This window comes from Motacilla alba, chromosome 4, assembly GCF_015832195.1.
Source record: "Motacilla alba alba isolate MOTALB_02 chromosome 4, Motacilla_alba_V1.0_pri, whole genome shotgun sequence".
NCBI lineage: Eukaryota > Metazoa > Chordata > Aves > Passeriformes > Motacillidae > Motacilla > Motacilla alba.
In genome coordinates, this window is record NC_052019.1 from 9,025,137 (window position 1) to 9,040,299 (window position 15,163).

General features: G+C 41.0%; 1 protein-coding gene across 19 annotated transcripts in view; it reads left to right on the forward strand.

Moving 5' to 3' along the window:
- The first annotated feature begins 325 nt into the window (after positions 1 to 325).
- Positions 326 to 15,163, forward strand: part of ADD1 (adducin 1) — a 62,755-nt gene continuing 47,917 nt past the window's right edge. For 5 of the 19 annotated variants that reach the window (XM_038136710.1, XM_038136711.1, XM_038136712.1 and 2 more), the window contains exon 1: positions 328 to 474. The gene's annotated coding sequence lies outside the window, so the exon portion shown is untranslated. Of the gene's footprint in view, positions 496 to 568; positions 708 to 1,528; positions 1,620 to 7,160; positions 7,339 to 15,163 lie in introns of those variants that run through there. The other 14 variants (XM_038136716.1, XM_038136714.1, XM_038136720.1 and 11 more) reach the window with 8 other exon arrangements.

Below are 15,163 nucleotides of genomic sequence, written 5' to 3' on the forward strand. Positions count from 1 at the left end.
TCGCAGCGCGTCCCCGGCGATTAGCGATGTCCGCCTGCGCCTATCTCCCGGCCCGCTCTAAGATAAGCTTCCCAGGCGCCGCGCCGCTCCTTTCCGCTGGGATCCAGCGCCATAAGAAGCCCTTTCCCTGCCTCCGAAGGCTCTTCCCAGCCCGTTCCCGGCCGCCGGGGCCCCCCCGGCGCTGCCGGAGCCGCGGGACCCGCCAGGGGCGGCCCGGCCGCACCGCCCCTCGCCCCCCGCTCCCCTCCGCCAATGGGAGAGCCGCTTACTCGTCGGGCGCGCGCCCTCCCGCCAATGGGCGGCGCCGTTGTTGGGTTTGCGGGCTGTGGAAGCCGCACCCTGTCGGGCGGGGGCCGCTCGGTGCCTGAGGGGGCGGCGGGAGCGGCGGGAGGCGGGGACGGAGACAGCGACAGCCTCGTCGGGGGACCGGCCGCGGCGGCCCCTTCGCTCCTGCCCGTTCTCGTCTGTCCTCGGGTGAGCGACGCGGCGGTGACGGTGCGGAGGAGGCTGAGGCGCGCAGCCGGCGGCGGGCGGGCTGTGAGGGGGAGACGGGCGCTGCGGGGAGGGGAGGAGGGGGCGGCGAGGAGCGGCTGGGGCGCAGACACTGGAACCGGCTCGCTAAGCCCGGAGGGGAGCGGAGGGGGCCGCGTCTGCCCGGAAAACGTGGCGGGGTGTGCGGAAAAACCGCTGCGCGCAGGGTGCCTGCGGTGAGGGGCTGCGGCGGGCTCGGGGTCACCGCGGAGGCGGGGGCTGGACGAGGGGCTGCGGGTGCTGGCCGGGATGGGCGGCGGGGCTGAGCGGCGGGGGCAGAGCGCTGCCAGCCCTGCCTCGGGAGGCGCGGTGCCCATCCCGTGCCCGCCGGGATGCTCCAGCCGCCAGCGCCGCAGGAAGCGGCCGCTCGGCGTTGGAATCTCCATTGCGCCCGAGCGCTGCGTCTGCCCCCGCCGCCCTCCTGCCTCACCTGCCCCTTGTGCCAGCCCCAGAGGTGACCCGCGGAGCGTGCGGGGCGAAATGCGGGCTTTGGAGAGTCCGAGTCATCGTCCGCAGAGGACGTAGGAGTGAGGGAGGATTTGGGATGTGTGTGTGCGGTGCTGGGGATTGGCGGGGCATCAGCAGCAGACGGGCAGTTGTTTTGTTTCCTCTGCTGGAAGGGGTATCTACGTTTTAGCGTTTCTAGAGTCTGCTTTTGATACAAAATGTCACATGCCTTTCTGCACGTAATTGCTGCACGCTCGCTGTGCTGCTTTTAGGGTTGATTCTTGATCTGGGTTGGCTTTAGTTAAAACTAGCAATTAGGGAGGGGGAAAATCTAGTCAAGCTGGAAAAATACCCATGGCTGTGTTGAGATGGGGGCGAGGAATAGCACCGCATTTACATCTTTCGTGAGATGCTGCTGTAGCTCTGTGGTGTAAGCTCCTTGCTGGTTTGGTTTTATTCTTTGCTTTTTGGAAAGTTGCTGTAGATCACAACATTATCGTAAACCAAAGATATTCAGTTTTCTTGCTCTGTGACTTACGTTTTTATACAGAGCTTTACAAAACGCTTCTACTTTGAGCTGATGAATTCTCAAACTGCGACTGCTGCTGGATAATTCCTCTGTGCTCTGCTGAAAGCTACAGGTATCTCCCTGCAGACAGGCTGTTTACAGCTCTGGTTCTTGTAACCTGACTATATGTGCCAGTGGAATTCTTTACAGTCCTTAATTGGCACAAATTGGGTTTTTTGGAGGTTTTTTGGGTGTTTTTTTTTTTCTAATAGAGCAAAAGAATTTATTTTAAAGGCATACAAACTATTTCTAAGCTTGGCATGCATTTTTGGTAATTAAATTTAATGGTATAAAAATTCTGTTTCTCAGTAAGGAAATATTCTTTTAAGAGCACTTGTGTAATAAGTGAGGGAAAATGCAACTACGGACCAGACTTCTGAAACAGGTGGCTTTGGTATTTCTTTATATTCAGTAAACAGACTTGATGCCAGCAAATTTGATATAATCTTGAGTGAATGTAATGATCTCTATGATTTGCCTCACAGAATTTAAACTTGGTGGTTTTCTGAGGAGAGTTTTGAGGAAGAGGCATTTGCAGGTTTTTACATCTTTGCTGTAGCGACATAACCTGTGCATTACTGTGTTTGCATGTTTAAGCACCCTGTGCTTTCACTGGTATGAAGTTCTGTGCTGAGAATAGTGCTTTTGGATAAAAACTGTTGTGTTGACTGAATGTTTTCTTTCTGTGGTTGATGATTCTAAGTGTGAAAAATCGGAATGTGCTTCATTTGAAGCGAGTATTTTTGCTGGCATGTCGTTCCAGTAAGTTCATTAGAGTATGGTTCACTAATGCTGCAGAGTGAAGGAGGTCATTTACTGAATCAGTATTTTTCAGTGACAGTTTTTTTAGAAGTATCCAACAGAAGATGACTCACCTCTTCTCATTCTTTGAGATTCAGCATCAATATTAAATGTTATTAAATGTATTAAATGCACATATGGGATAGGCCTCGGAGCAGCCTGGTCTAGTGGAAGATGCCCCTGGCGGGCGGTTCAGAACTAGGTGATCTTTAAGGCCCCTTCCAACCCAAACCAGTGTGTGATTCTGTGTCTGGACTTGGATCATCTGCTGAAATTAGGTAGAGAAAACCCCTTTGAGCACAGAGAGACTTTGACAGAAGTAGGGCTAAAACTACTTCTGCCCCAACTTGGTTTTTGAAATGTAATTTCACAGCATGAACTGCCTTTAGCAAATCTCATCCAACATTCCAAGACTTGGTTTAGGAGGGAAAAAAAATAATTTCAAAGTAGGAGATTTTGTTAATAAATAGAATTAAATAATAGAACTGAAAGTTTCAAACTAGGAGAAGGCTGCTTAGCACATTGATTGCTACTAGGCATACTTCTATGTGACAAGTGCTTCCTGAGGAGCCTAGGCAGTAAATCTTGCACCCACTGCTTTTCTGACTGGTAGAAATAGCTTTCTTAATTATTAAAGAGTTGTAGCAGTGGTGAATAGTGAGTAATTTGTAAACCCCAAACTGTTGCTGTGCAAAGGAGCCAGTCCTGCTTTGAGGGAAAAATGCATATTAATAAAACTTGCCCACTACTTCAGTGAAGTAGAGGGAATCAATGTGGCTTTTGCTGTGCTGCAGAGACACCTGAGGCATGAGGGCATGAAGAAAACACCATGCTGATTTTCTGACTTTGGTGGCTCCTAAATTAGAACTTACTCTTGGACCATGTTGCACCACAGAAAGTGATCTGTGAAATAGCACTGTAGCAGTAATTCAGATTGCAACTAAATATTTCAGGCAGTTTTAGGGTGGTGTGTGCTTTATATTTGCAAAGTGATTGTGAGCAGATGTGAGTGTAAGTTTACTCTGCTGATTCCATTGTGCGGGTCATTTGACATCGGCTGAGGAACCTGTCCGAAGCTCTTCTGTTAAGTTATGCATCTTCTATAACAACAGATTCAAAAGCAGATGTATTTTTAAAATAGTAGAAGTCCCTAGATTACCTAAGTTAGGTAGTTTTCATTCATATAATTTAATCAGCCTCCTCAGGGGAATAAGAAAATATTACCCAGTCTTGCTACTTATTCAGCATTTCTCTTCAAAAATACTCTGGTTTTGCTAGGGCTGAGAGCAGAAGCTGTACAAACCTGTCAGTAGAGAAAGGTGTAAAATGTAAAGCATGAGAACCAGTTTCTTTCCTGAGGAAAGCTTTTCATTCGAGGTTGTAATGCTTAAAAAGTACTGGTTATACATATTTTGATCTCTAGTAATTTTGACTTTAATTTAACCTTTTCTATGGCTGCTTTTCCTCTCACTTTAAGGTATCATGTATACAGTAACAGGGTTCTGTAGGAAGGTATGATAACATCTGTTAGCATCTCGGTAAGCATCTGTTGTATATTGAGAATTATCTCGATAGTCTTTAGTCAGATTGCAGCAAGTGATTGGTTTCTTTGCTCGCCACACAGTGGATGTTGTTTGCTGTGGTCTTGTCGGTTCAGAAGGTTTAGTGGTTGGGAGTTGCAGATGTTGGAGGGGAAGAGACTCCAGGAAACGCCCTTTTCACAAGTACTGCTTTTCGAATCAGGTGTAAGCTGAGATGGGGTCATTTGCTATAAGGAGCCGGGTTCAACAGCTCAGCAAACGGTCCCGGTCTTGAATGCATTTAAGTGTTGCTGCTGCGCTGGGGAATTTCACAGTCCAACTGTTCTTCACTTCAGGGCAAGTGAAGGTTTCGTGCAGGGCTGGGTGAGAATTGCTGCTGCCCGTCGGGCTGGCTGACCAGCGAGTGCCTGCTGGTGTTGCTGGACTGACTCTGACCTTTCAGAGAAACTGGAAACGTTGTCCTTGAAGGTGTAGCCAAACAGGAGTAACAACTTCAGTCCCTTCCTAGCTTCCTCCCTTTGACCTTGCTTATTGGATTGCATTCCCAGGAATGATCTCTGCCTGCTCTGCTGCATTCAGTTGTTATCCAGTGAAAGATCAGCCTTTCAGACTCACGTCAGTTGCACTAACACGTGGAACATCAGAAGAGTTTTTCACTATCACTTATTTGAATGGTTTTCCCTGCAGATCAATTAAAAATTAGCATAAATGAAAGCAAATCTCAATGCAGTTTTAGAACTGTGATATTATGAGCTACTCTTTTAAACTGGGATTTGGCATATGTGTGCTCTTCAGACCAATCGAACATTCCTTTGCATTTTTAATTGACTAATGTCTTTTTTAAATCGCTGATTTTTGTACCATATATTATGTATGATTTTCAGATCTAGACTCAGGAAGTCTGAAAAAATAAGAAGTCAAATATTTCTGAACTTTGAAATTTTGTTTTTCTTTCATATACCTTACTGAAGTGCTGTAAAGGGGTCATGGAAACCGTAGTAAATGCAGTTAATCAGTAACAATTTGTGGTATTTTTGATACTTTCAAATCAAATGAGTAGATGATTGTTTTGATGCAGTTATGCTCCAAAGACTAGGGGGCAAAAAACCCCAGATCTGAGTTTTTGGTTGGAATCAGTAAACATGTAAAAGCAATTTTGGATTAAAAACTGTAATTTGACTTGGAGCCATAGAAACTTAGGTTTTTTGGGTGTTGTTTTTCACTAACTTGTACAAATTTCAAATGTGTTGTATTGCTTTTTATGCTTTTTATTTCTGTCTTGTTTTAGGTCTTGAATATTGAGAGGTCTGATACACTGTTTCAGTTCTGTTATAGTTTATGTCAGATTAAACCAGAAAGTGTTGAGGAAAACCTTGACCCATGAAAACTGTCTTCTCTGTTTCTCTATTGGCTGTTTTGTGTTATTGTTTGGGTTTTTTTCTTTTGCTGCTGTTCTGTGTGTGTGTTACAAATGACTGAGCATAAAGTCACTGTTGGTACATTGTGACTATGGAGGTGAAGAATAAAGCATACCCTGAGTTTAGTGTTTTAACGAATGAAGAAATTTCTTTAGGTATTGTCACTGTAAAATATTGATAAAAATCTATCAGGTGTGTACATTTGTGAAGCATCTGTTCCATCTAAAATTCCTTGAAATAACACATTGCTGCTGTTGTGTGTTAACTGGGAGCTACCATATACTTGGCTTTTTTTTCTCCAAAAGATCTTGTCTAGGAAAGCCTTGTGTGGTGACCTTGAATCAGCACAGCTTAAAGTGTTCCAGAGTTAAAGGGACTGACTTCATTTTTCTCTTCAATTTCTAAAACTGTTGTCTACACCCAGCTGAACTGAACAGGAGAGTGGTGACTTCAAACATAGAAGGCTTCTGCCAGCAGTGAGATGTGATGGCCAAACTCGTGCCCCTGCTGAGAGAGGCATGGCTCCTGGTTGGCCCTGGGAAGCAGGAGCGTGTGGCAGTGCAGGTGTCACACACAGCCAGCCAGGCCGTGGGCAGCTCTGATCAGCCCCAGAGTTTGTTGCCACTGCCTTGGCCAGCCTTGGTGAGCCAGCGAGGGGAGGAGGCAGCACGGGACTCACAGGACGTGCAGGGGGAACATGAGAACTTAAAAAGGATACATAGGGAAGCATATGAGGCTTCACTTGGTAGCAAAAAAATATTTCATTAGTTTTGTCATTTTTCTCTAGTTGTTTTCAGTTACTGGAAAGGTTTCTGTGATTTTCAGGTGAAATTCTACACAGCTAATGTGTCACTTTATTTTTAAATGTCACTTCAAATTTCCATATGATTTGAATAACAGATTTGGTGTAACGCACAAGATTCTATTTTGATTCCAAAGTAAATTTTCTTTCCCTACTGTGGATATTATTTTTAAGTCTACTAGTACATAGCAAAATATGGGGATATTTTATTTTTTGTTTGGGTTTTTTTTTTCCCCACCCTTTTGGGCTTAGAGTAAAATTTGTTAGATGGTGAGTCTTCAAAGATAGTCTGGTGATTTCAGTTATAAGTGTTAACTTAGAAATATTTTGGAATAAATTTATGTCTTTTATAGGTGAATTAAGGATAAAATAGTTTTGTTTTTGTAAAATATTTTTTATGAATTGTCGGTGGCCAGAAGTATACAGTTAAAATTTATTTGTAGAATGTTTATGGTACAGTATTACAATGGTTTTGAATCTATTAATAGGCAGAAAAAAAATTAATAATGATCTTAGAAGTTTGCTTACATCTCAGCTGTACATATCAATCTATGGCTTTTCCCCTGTTTAGTTATGTAGGGATTTTGGTAAAAAGTTAGTAAATTCTCTAGAGCTTTGCCAAAGCAAGTGAATCATACATGATGGAGAGGGACGTAAGATATCAATGCTTCATCCAAAGGAAAGCTGTTTCGTCTCTTATGTATCAAGGAAGGTTGGTGGGTTTCTATGCCTTGGACTGAGAGTGTTGTTCTTCGACTGTTGTTCATCCTGTTGTTCTTCGATTCTGTTGCTGCTTGTAACTCAATGTCTGTTTGTCTGTCTGTCTGTGTGGTTTTCCACTTTGCTTTCAACCTGCTTTAGAACTTGCACTGATCTTGATGCTGCTGAGTTATGTGGACCATCTTACACTGAGTTTCTTGCCTGTCCCCTGGAAGGAGTATTTGTGGTTGCAGCATAAGGAAATGATTTTGACGGGTGGGATGTCCGCTTCTGTACCTGCCATAGTCTTTGCTGTTGACCTGGGACACTTTCTTTGACTCAGTTCCAGTCTGTGAAGGAGATGTTGGTTTGAGGACAAGGAGAGGCCAGTGAAGGTGCCTATGCCCTTGCTTCACACAAGTGGAATGACAATCCTTCCAGTATCCTCCTATTTTCCCTCACTGCAGAATCTTGGGGAGGAGCCAAGAGCAGGGAACACAGTGAACAGTTTGCTGCACAACTTGGAAGAAGGTAGGCTCTGAAACTGTCCTCTGGCCTGCCCAGCCACCAGGAAATAAAGAGCATTTTGGCAGCGGGTCAGCCAAAGCCAGAAGTGGGGAACAGAAGGCTGGGAAACATGCTTCAAATCTGAATGTCAGCCAGGAAAGCTGGACTTAGGCAGTCTTGCAAATTATGAGGGCAGCCTTATTAATTGAACATTCTGGCTGGTGGAAAAGATGCCTGAGGCTTAGAGTCTTTATGGGTCAATATTTACCACTAAAGTGGGGAGACAACTCTCCACACCTCAAGCAAAGCTCACAATGCCAAAATTGAACCTTTGTAACTGCATTTGCTACTTCAACTGCGGGTTCAGTGGGTTTGGGATCCTATCTAATGTGAGTTGGTTAAAGCGTTGAGCTAGCTGCTCTCCCCAAAGACAGAGACTTCTTCTGTTCTTGCTTTTTTAATCAGTCATGAACATATGTTAATGTTTTATATTGTTAATGTATAATGATAATTGTTAATAAAACATTGTAATGTTTTATATAACGTTTAATGTTTATGTAATTTTGTATTTAGGCATTTGTCAAAACAACTCTGAAATACTAAGAATGTTAAAAATTGCAAAATTTAAAAACATGTGAATAATTAGTTACTTAGGTTATCCTGGGTTTGTTTTTCAGAATATCACTTTTTGAGGAGCTTAAGCTTACTTCTACATTCCTTGGTTTCTGGGATCATTGCTATGCCCACATACGTTGTTGAAATATGCTAGTTCTGTATATGTGTATGTTCTGTTCTGAAACTATCTTTCCAGAAATTCATTGCACCCCCAAGGCAAATGGGGGGATATTATTGCCCATTTTCAGTAGTGTAGCTACTCAGGTCACTTAACAAGAGTGAGGCAGATTTCAAATGGCTCTTTTTCTTGGCAGACCTTTAGTCAGAACTAGACACCTTCCTAAATATTTCTGTTATTGGTTGCTGGTATGAAGACCTGTTGTGATACCAAATATATGTTTTATCTTAGAAGGAAAAGTGAGGTCTGAAATGTTGTATTTGCTACATTGTTTCTTGTACTACAGTTTTTGCTTGTTTAAATTAGTCCTTAATTAGATGTGTTTATCATTAATGAATAGGATGAATTCAGTTAATTTGACTGAAACTCAAATCTAAATTTATTCTTTCAAGGATTTGATGATCTGAGAGAGTAATCTGGTAATTTTCCCCTCCCTCCTCTCTGTTGCTATGGTAATCCTAAATTGGAACCTTGTCTCTGCAGACTTTTTTTCCCCCCTTTTTCCCCCAAGTAAGTTTTGTAATAGCTGTGCAGTCTGTTCTCAGGCCAAAATATTGATAATACAGATTTTCTTGTTGTTTTTTCTTTATTTGGCTGATTCTAGGTGAAGCTGAAATTAAGCAGCTTTAACTTGCCTTTCCTTTTTCTAGCTCTCAAGAGACTTTGTGGTATAATTTTTTATTAATGTTTTACACAAACATCGTTTAGGGGAAAAGCAAGGAAAAAAAAGGCTCAACTAAAGCAAAAAGTGTCTCAGTGTCGTAAAAAGCTGTTTATAATTGTAACTGCAGAAGTGAACATTCAAATTGCAAAGCTCCTAAGTTGTTTAGCGTCCAAATGTTCTTGCAATTCCAGTTCACAGCAGTGTTCAGGGCTTATTTGATGAGGTGCTTTCAGCTACTCTTGGCATAGCTGAACTTCTGATGCAGCAATAAGTGCAGGTAATTCTGGCAACTGTATAAAATATTTGTGCTCTTACTAAATTTTGGGTTTTTTCCATGGAGAAAAAAGTAGAGATACAAGATCTAGCAGGGTTGATAGCAAATTGAAAAGGATCATCAGGAGTAAGCAGAAAACCTGAAGAAGACTCTTCATGTGTCCCTTGCCAGAAGCATGGGGGTAATGAAATAAGACTAAAAATAATTTACATACTTGAGAAAGACTACGTGAAAAGTTTGCTGTAATTTTCAGTGAAGACATTTTGAGCACATGCTCGTAGGCCATGCTGAAGGGAAGTTATAAAGATGATTTCCATGAAGATGAAGCCCAGCTTGCAGGGTGCAGGTTAGTGGAACTGTGTAACATTTACTCTACAATTTTGAAGTAGGTGATTTGTGTAATTAGAGACTCGGTTTTAAGAATTGTTATTAAATGGCAAGGCAGAAGGATATTGGATGGCTGGAGAACAGTGAAAGTCTTCACAATATTAAGAGGAAAAGGTGATTTTGGATAGTAATTGCATTGTTAGTGTGACCTTAATATACAGAGATTTGTTTAAATTTAGAATGAAAAGCTCTTCTGTGTGGAGGTAAGATGAAAAGGGTATGAAGTGATACAGCTCCCAACAGAGGAAGATTTGTCAGAGAAATCTAACACCTCTTTTTTTGTAGGATCCCTGACTTCTTGGAGAGGATACATGGTTAGAGCTCACCCCTTGTAACTTTGAAGTCATATAATGTGCAGTATGATTGCATGTCAAAATTAGAGGGATGTTTTTGTGACAATTGATGTTGAATGGTGACAGGGTGTGTCAAGTATGGACAGACCTTGATGACCAGTGGATGATGTATTGGAGCTACGTAAGTAGTGGAATTTGTAGGACCAGTTTTGAGATTCAGTATTTTCATTAAAATCATTTATCCATTCTTACTTCTTGTGCCAATCTCATGATCTTCATCAGATGTCAAACATCACCAATACAAAAGAAGGTTTTGCACAGAACAAAGGTGAGACCTTAAGACACGACCAGTAGGAAAAGGAGTCGTATCAAAGAGTGCTAAAGGAATTGTGACACTTCAGGCTGACAAACCTGTCGGAGTTAGCAGTGGAGATCAGTATTAGGACTACACTGTTGTTGCCCTGTTAATATTTTTCTTTCAAGAAGTAAAGGGGTATTGACTTTTTCTGGTACTAGTGAAAGCTTACCTCAAAAACTGCATATAGTTCCTATAACCCACCATAAATTAAAAAAGGACATTTGGGCTAAAAGAGATCCAGGGACTAATTCCTGGAACTTAGAGGGTGTCATGTTTGATCTGGGGAAACAAATCATGTAAGAGGTTGCTCTTCATAAAGACAAGTGAAACAACAGAGGTGGGTAAAAAGAGCTTTTTATGCTTGAGGTGTAAGAACAAATGGGTATAAACTATCCAAGAACAAACCTAATCTGGGAATTAGAAAAGATGGTTCCTAAGCAACGGAGGCATAGGAGTCTGCAACAGCCTTCCCTTAGGAGCAGTGGAATAAGGCTGTCTTAAAGGTGGAGCTGGTTAGCTTATGTAAGGGGGGGAGGGGATGTAATGTTGTTTTCCACCCTACCTTGGGATTTGAACTGCTTGACCCGGTATATCCATTTGTTCCCATGATTCCTGTCTTTAACTAAAGATGTTAATAACGTGACCAGATACTGCCCAGACACACGTGGGTACATTGAGGGTCTCTTTCTTGGACAAGTGCACCAGTTGCATGCTGAGGTATAGAAATGCTTATGTCAGGGGATAGTAAGTGCTAAACAAGTAGGATGTTTCAAATATAGTTTAATAGAATATGCTACATTGTGTTTTTTCCAGTGCCTATATATTGAGTTTTACCTTAAGAAACCCCAAGTCAACCCAGCATAGTTCAATAGATTTTGTAATGGATCCTGTATTGTTTTCTTCTCCTTCTGTCCTGTGTGATTGAAGGGAGCTGCCCACAGCACGTGCACAGCTATGTCATTGTCTTCATATTTCTCTGGAAATTCTCCTTTGAGCTGCTTAAAAATAACTCCCATTGGTGCAAGCTGAAGGGTTGATGTGGTGAAAACACTCTATACCATGTTGCTGTGTGTTGCCCTGTTGTTCCTGTGTATTGTCCTAAGACTGTACATCTAAAAATTTTGGAATATTATTTTCATTGTTGCACTAATGAGAGACATTCCTGTGTCTCTGCCTTTTAGAAACTGATGGTTTTAAAGGAGACTTGACAAAGAAAAGGGTTCTACTGTGTTCACCCTGACAGAAGAACGCTAATTGGCAAATTGAGAAATTAATGTTGCCTGAGGTTGCAATATTTTTCTAATTTATTCAATTGTTAAGACATGTTAAATCATTATTTAATTCCTGCTGAGGTATTTCAGACCCAGGAGGGAACTTGTAAACACTCATTTGGGCAATTGTTTTATCTATATCAGTAGCTTGTATTACTGGATGTGGTTTTTATATGTGCAGAAATACAGTAACTGCTTTGTGTTTTTCTCTACTCCATCTCAGTTACTTTTTGTTCTAAATGTTCATCTAGAAAGCTTCCTTTTAGGGAGGAAGTTGAAGCATGGAAAGTAATTTGGATAGGACAGGTTAGAAATTTAATGATGTTTGAAAGGTTCCTTCCTGACTGTGCTTAACGTGTTTTATTGACTTCCCTTCAGCTGTTGGTTGAACTTCCTGTTGATTTTTTTGGTCTAAATAATTGCCAAAGGAGCGTCTAGCCCTCTCTGTGTGCTAAGATGATTTTTCTTGATTCATAAATTTAACAGTATTCTAATGTTTTCAAAACGAATGTAGAAGACTAAGAACCAGATCTTATCCCTTGAAATTGCTGTATTTACATGTAGTGATTAGTATGAATGGTAAATAATTACATGGATATAATGTCAATGACATAAATGGTACTTTGCACATGTTTAAGTGTTAGTGTTAGCTAAGTTACATCCCTAAATGCAAATTTGGGAGAACAGTGATTGACAGTTAAATAATAGTTAATACTTTAAAGCTTGAGTAAGTGTTCATTGTTATGTGAATATTGACTAAATTGCATTTAACCTGCTTTATTATTTAGACATTTTGTCTTGTCATTTGTTGTGGAACAGGTGTGGACTAGAGAGTCCCATGTATTAAAAGAAAAAACTCAAAGTCTGAAACTGTTAGTCAGTGGTCTCCAGAGCATGGATGACTTAGCAGATGTCATCTCAAGGCTCTTCTAATGAGGAGAATTCGTTTATAAATACTGGCATTTTGAAAGAATGTATTAATGTGTGTGCCGTAAGAAAACTCTACAAGGTGATTATCTTGACTTGTTATTCTTGAAGTATGTTTTTAAATTAGACTGTATTGGATTTGTCATGGTAACTGAAAAGGTGTCAGATTAAAATAAATAATGTTATTGCCTTGGAGTAATAGAAATAATTACTGAGAAGTCAAACAATTATTTTCTTGTAATTTGTTTAATGCACATGACATTGGAAACGTAACAGTTTCCTTCTTCTAGTGAACCAGGTAATATGTTTGTTAACTGATAATATACTACTAAAGACCAGAGAGAAGAAAAAAGATTAAAAAGAAAATATTGTAAAAATTAATGTACAGAAAACTGGCTGTATATTAATTTCTAGACTTTTTTTTTCTTTTTAGTCCTTTTATCTGTCAAAATTGAAGTGGAGTATTGCTCAGTTGTCTTAAATTTAAATAATCTTTTATGTATTGTGTGCTCTAGAATAGCATTCCCTGCAGATGTGGCCTGTGCTATAGCTAGTTCTGAAAGGGATGCAGTCGATGTTGGAATAATTTGTATTTTCAGCAGCGTGTTTAGATCTGGCATTTTGGTCTCTTATTTCATGTGAGTCATGGCAACTTTTTTAATGTTGTGTGTTATTAGCTGGTGCCACTTTTTAAAAAAGCGACTGTCCTTAGAGGAAATTTTTCGTGTTGATGCTGTGCCTCACAAACACATAAAATCTTAACTGCTTTATAAAGGGAAGGTTCATGTTGCTATGCAGTTTGATCTTTGGAGGATGAATCAGACAAATCTTATTCCCTCTTTCTCCCAAAGAACAGCGTGTGTGTATCCTTTCCAGGTTCTTGCTGGTTTAGGTCAGAGTCCCTGTGAAAAGATGCTGAGGTGTGGCTTGTGGGGAGAGTGGGGTCTGTAGCACCTGCACAGAACGAATTTGTAGCAGGGGGACACAGTGAAGTTACTGGACAATGGGTGGTTTGGCTTTTGTTGCCATCGGTTTCTTCTTAGGTTATGAAAGTTCTAGAAAATGGAAACAAGTTAATTTGAGATAAGCCTTGTATAGCTTGCTTGGGACTTGGAGGAGAGCAGGGAACTTAAGGATGGCATCAAGAAAGTTCAGGGGTAAGGTTGATAAGAGACTTATAAATAAGAATAATTTAAGCTGGTGAGATATATTGCTATTGTGTGTCATTGGATGTCTTCATAAAACCATCTGAATTTTATCAATGTTGATAGAGGTTCAGGAGGTTAAAAGGGGGAAAATGAAATATTGTCTGTCTGTTGTTAGCTGATAGATTTATGAAATTCTGTAGTGTCTGGTACTAATAGGAAATAAAACAGTGGGCAAGTATGACGAAGGAGAGAAAATGAAGGTTGACTTAGTTTGGAGAAGACAGATGAGAAAACTGAAATAAATAGAAAAACATGTTGATCCAGTTAGGTCAGAAACAGGTTTAAAAATCTGGATTGCCTTACACAGGGGATTTCCGTAAGACTATTTCACACGTATTATGTTTGCACACTTTAAAAAAAGAAGTCGCATTCTATCTTAGCCCATGGGACTTTCTGCTATGAAGTATTGTTACAGTCAAGAGCTTAGAACAGTGCAAAATAAGATTGTACATTTTATATCAGCTATGCTTGGAATGTTAGAACATATGTAACTTTTGTCATGGTGTAAAGCATAAATTGTTACATTGCTGCAAGTGCGTGTGTGTTATTCTGTTCTTAAAACTGCTCATAGGCCATAGTTAATCTGGATATTTTGAGAGTTAAACCGTTAGTATGAGTTTGACAGTTTCTGCCCCTTTAGACAAAGTTTTGACATTTGCTTATAAAACCCCAAATGATTTTGACTCTGACAGCTACAGAAAGTCCTTGTATACAAAAAGAACACTACAGAATCTCTTCCTAATGAAATCAGGGCAGTTGACTGAATAAACATCAGGCTTTATATTTGAACATTGGGATTGCTGGGCTTGTTTTGGTAAAAATAAAGAGAAAAGCTTTATGTTCTGAATCTTCTAATTTCTAGCTTCAAAGTAGGTGAAGTTGAATGGCCAGTGTAAATTACATATATCTTGTGTGGGGACTTCTGGGACAGGCTTAATAGAGTATACTGGTTTCTGGATATGCATAGAAAGGTAACTGTTAAAAATGGGATGGTAAATGTCATTAATCCTGGGGCCCAATAGAATACAATTTTGAAAGATTTCTGTTGTATTTCATAAGCTTTGTTAGGTGCTTTGTTACTGAACAACTCTGACAAAGTGGGAGTTGCTTGGGGCCTAATATGCACTTAAGTAAGTGGACGTGTTAGATCCTATGGAAATCCCTTGAGGGCAGGAACTTGTGTTGAACAGATGTGGTGGCAGGTTTGGATTGGCAGGGCTTGTTTACAAGTCCACTCCCCTGCTCTGTCTGGCAGCTCCCAGCATGGCCACACAGACAGATGTGTAGACTCAGCCTTGTGACCAGCCCAGTGTGGAGATGGCTTCCCACAAGGAAGAGTGAGAATAATACTGTGCTCTGGAGAGAGCATGATGCACTTAGACTGCATGGAAAGAAAGACTTACGGAGTAGATTTTTCTACATATAAAATAAAACTGTAGTAAAAACAAAAACCACAGTTCAGCTTTAATGCAAGTGATTATTGTTTCCATTTGACACAGTTGTTTGGCTCCTCTCCTTGGAGAGCTGCTTACCAATTTCTAAGGTTTTGTTGAGATCAGTTGGGCTCCACATGGGCAGAAACTGCTGGCCTGTATCCAGCTGCACGCTGCTCGGGAAATCGCTTTAAAAGCTGGGTTTGGAGTTCTTCTGGCTTTGAATGCTGCATACATGTCA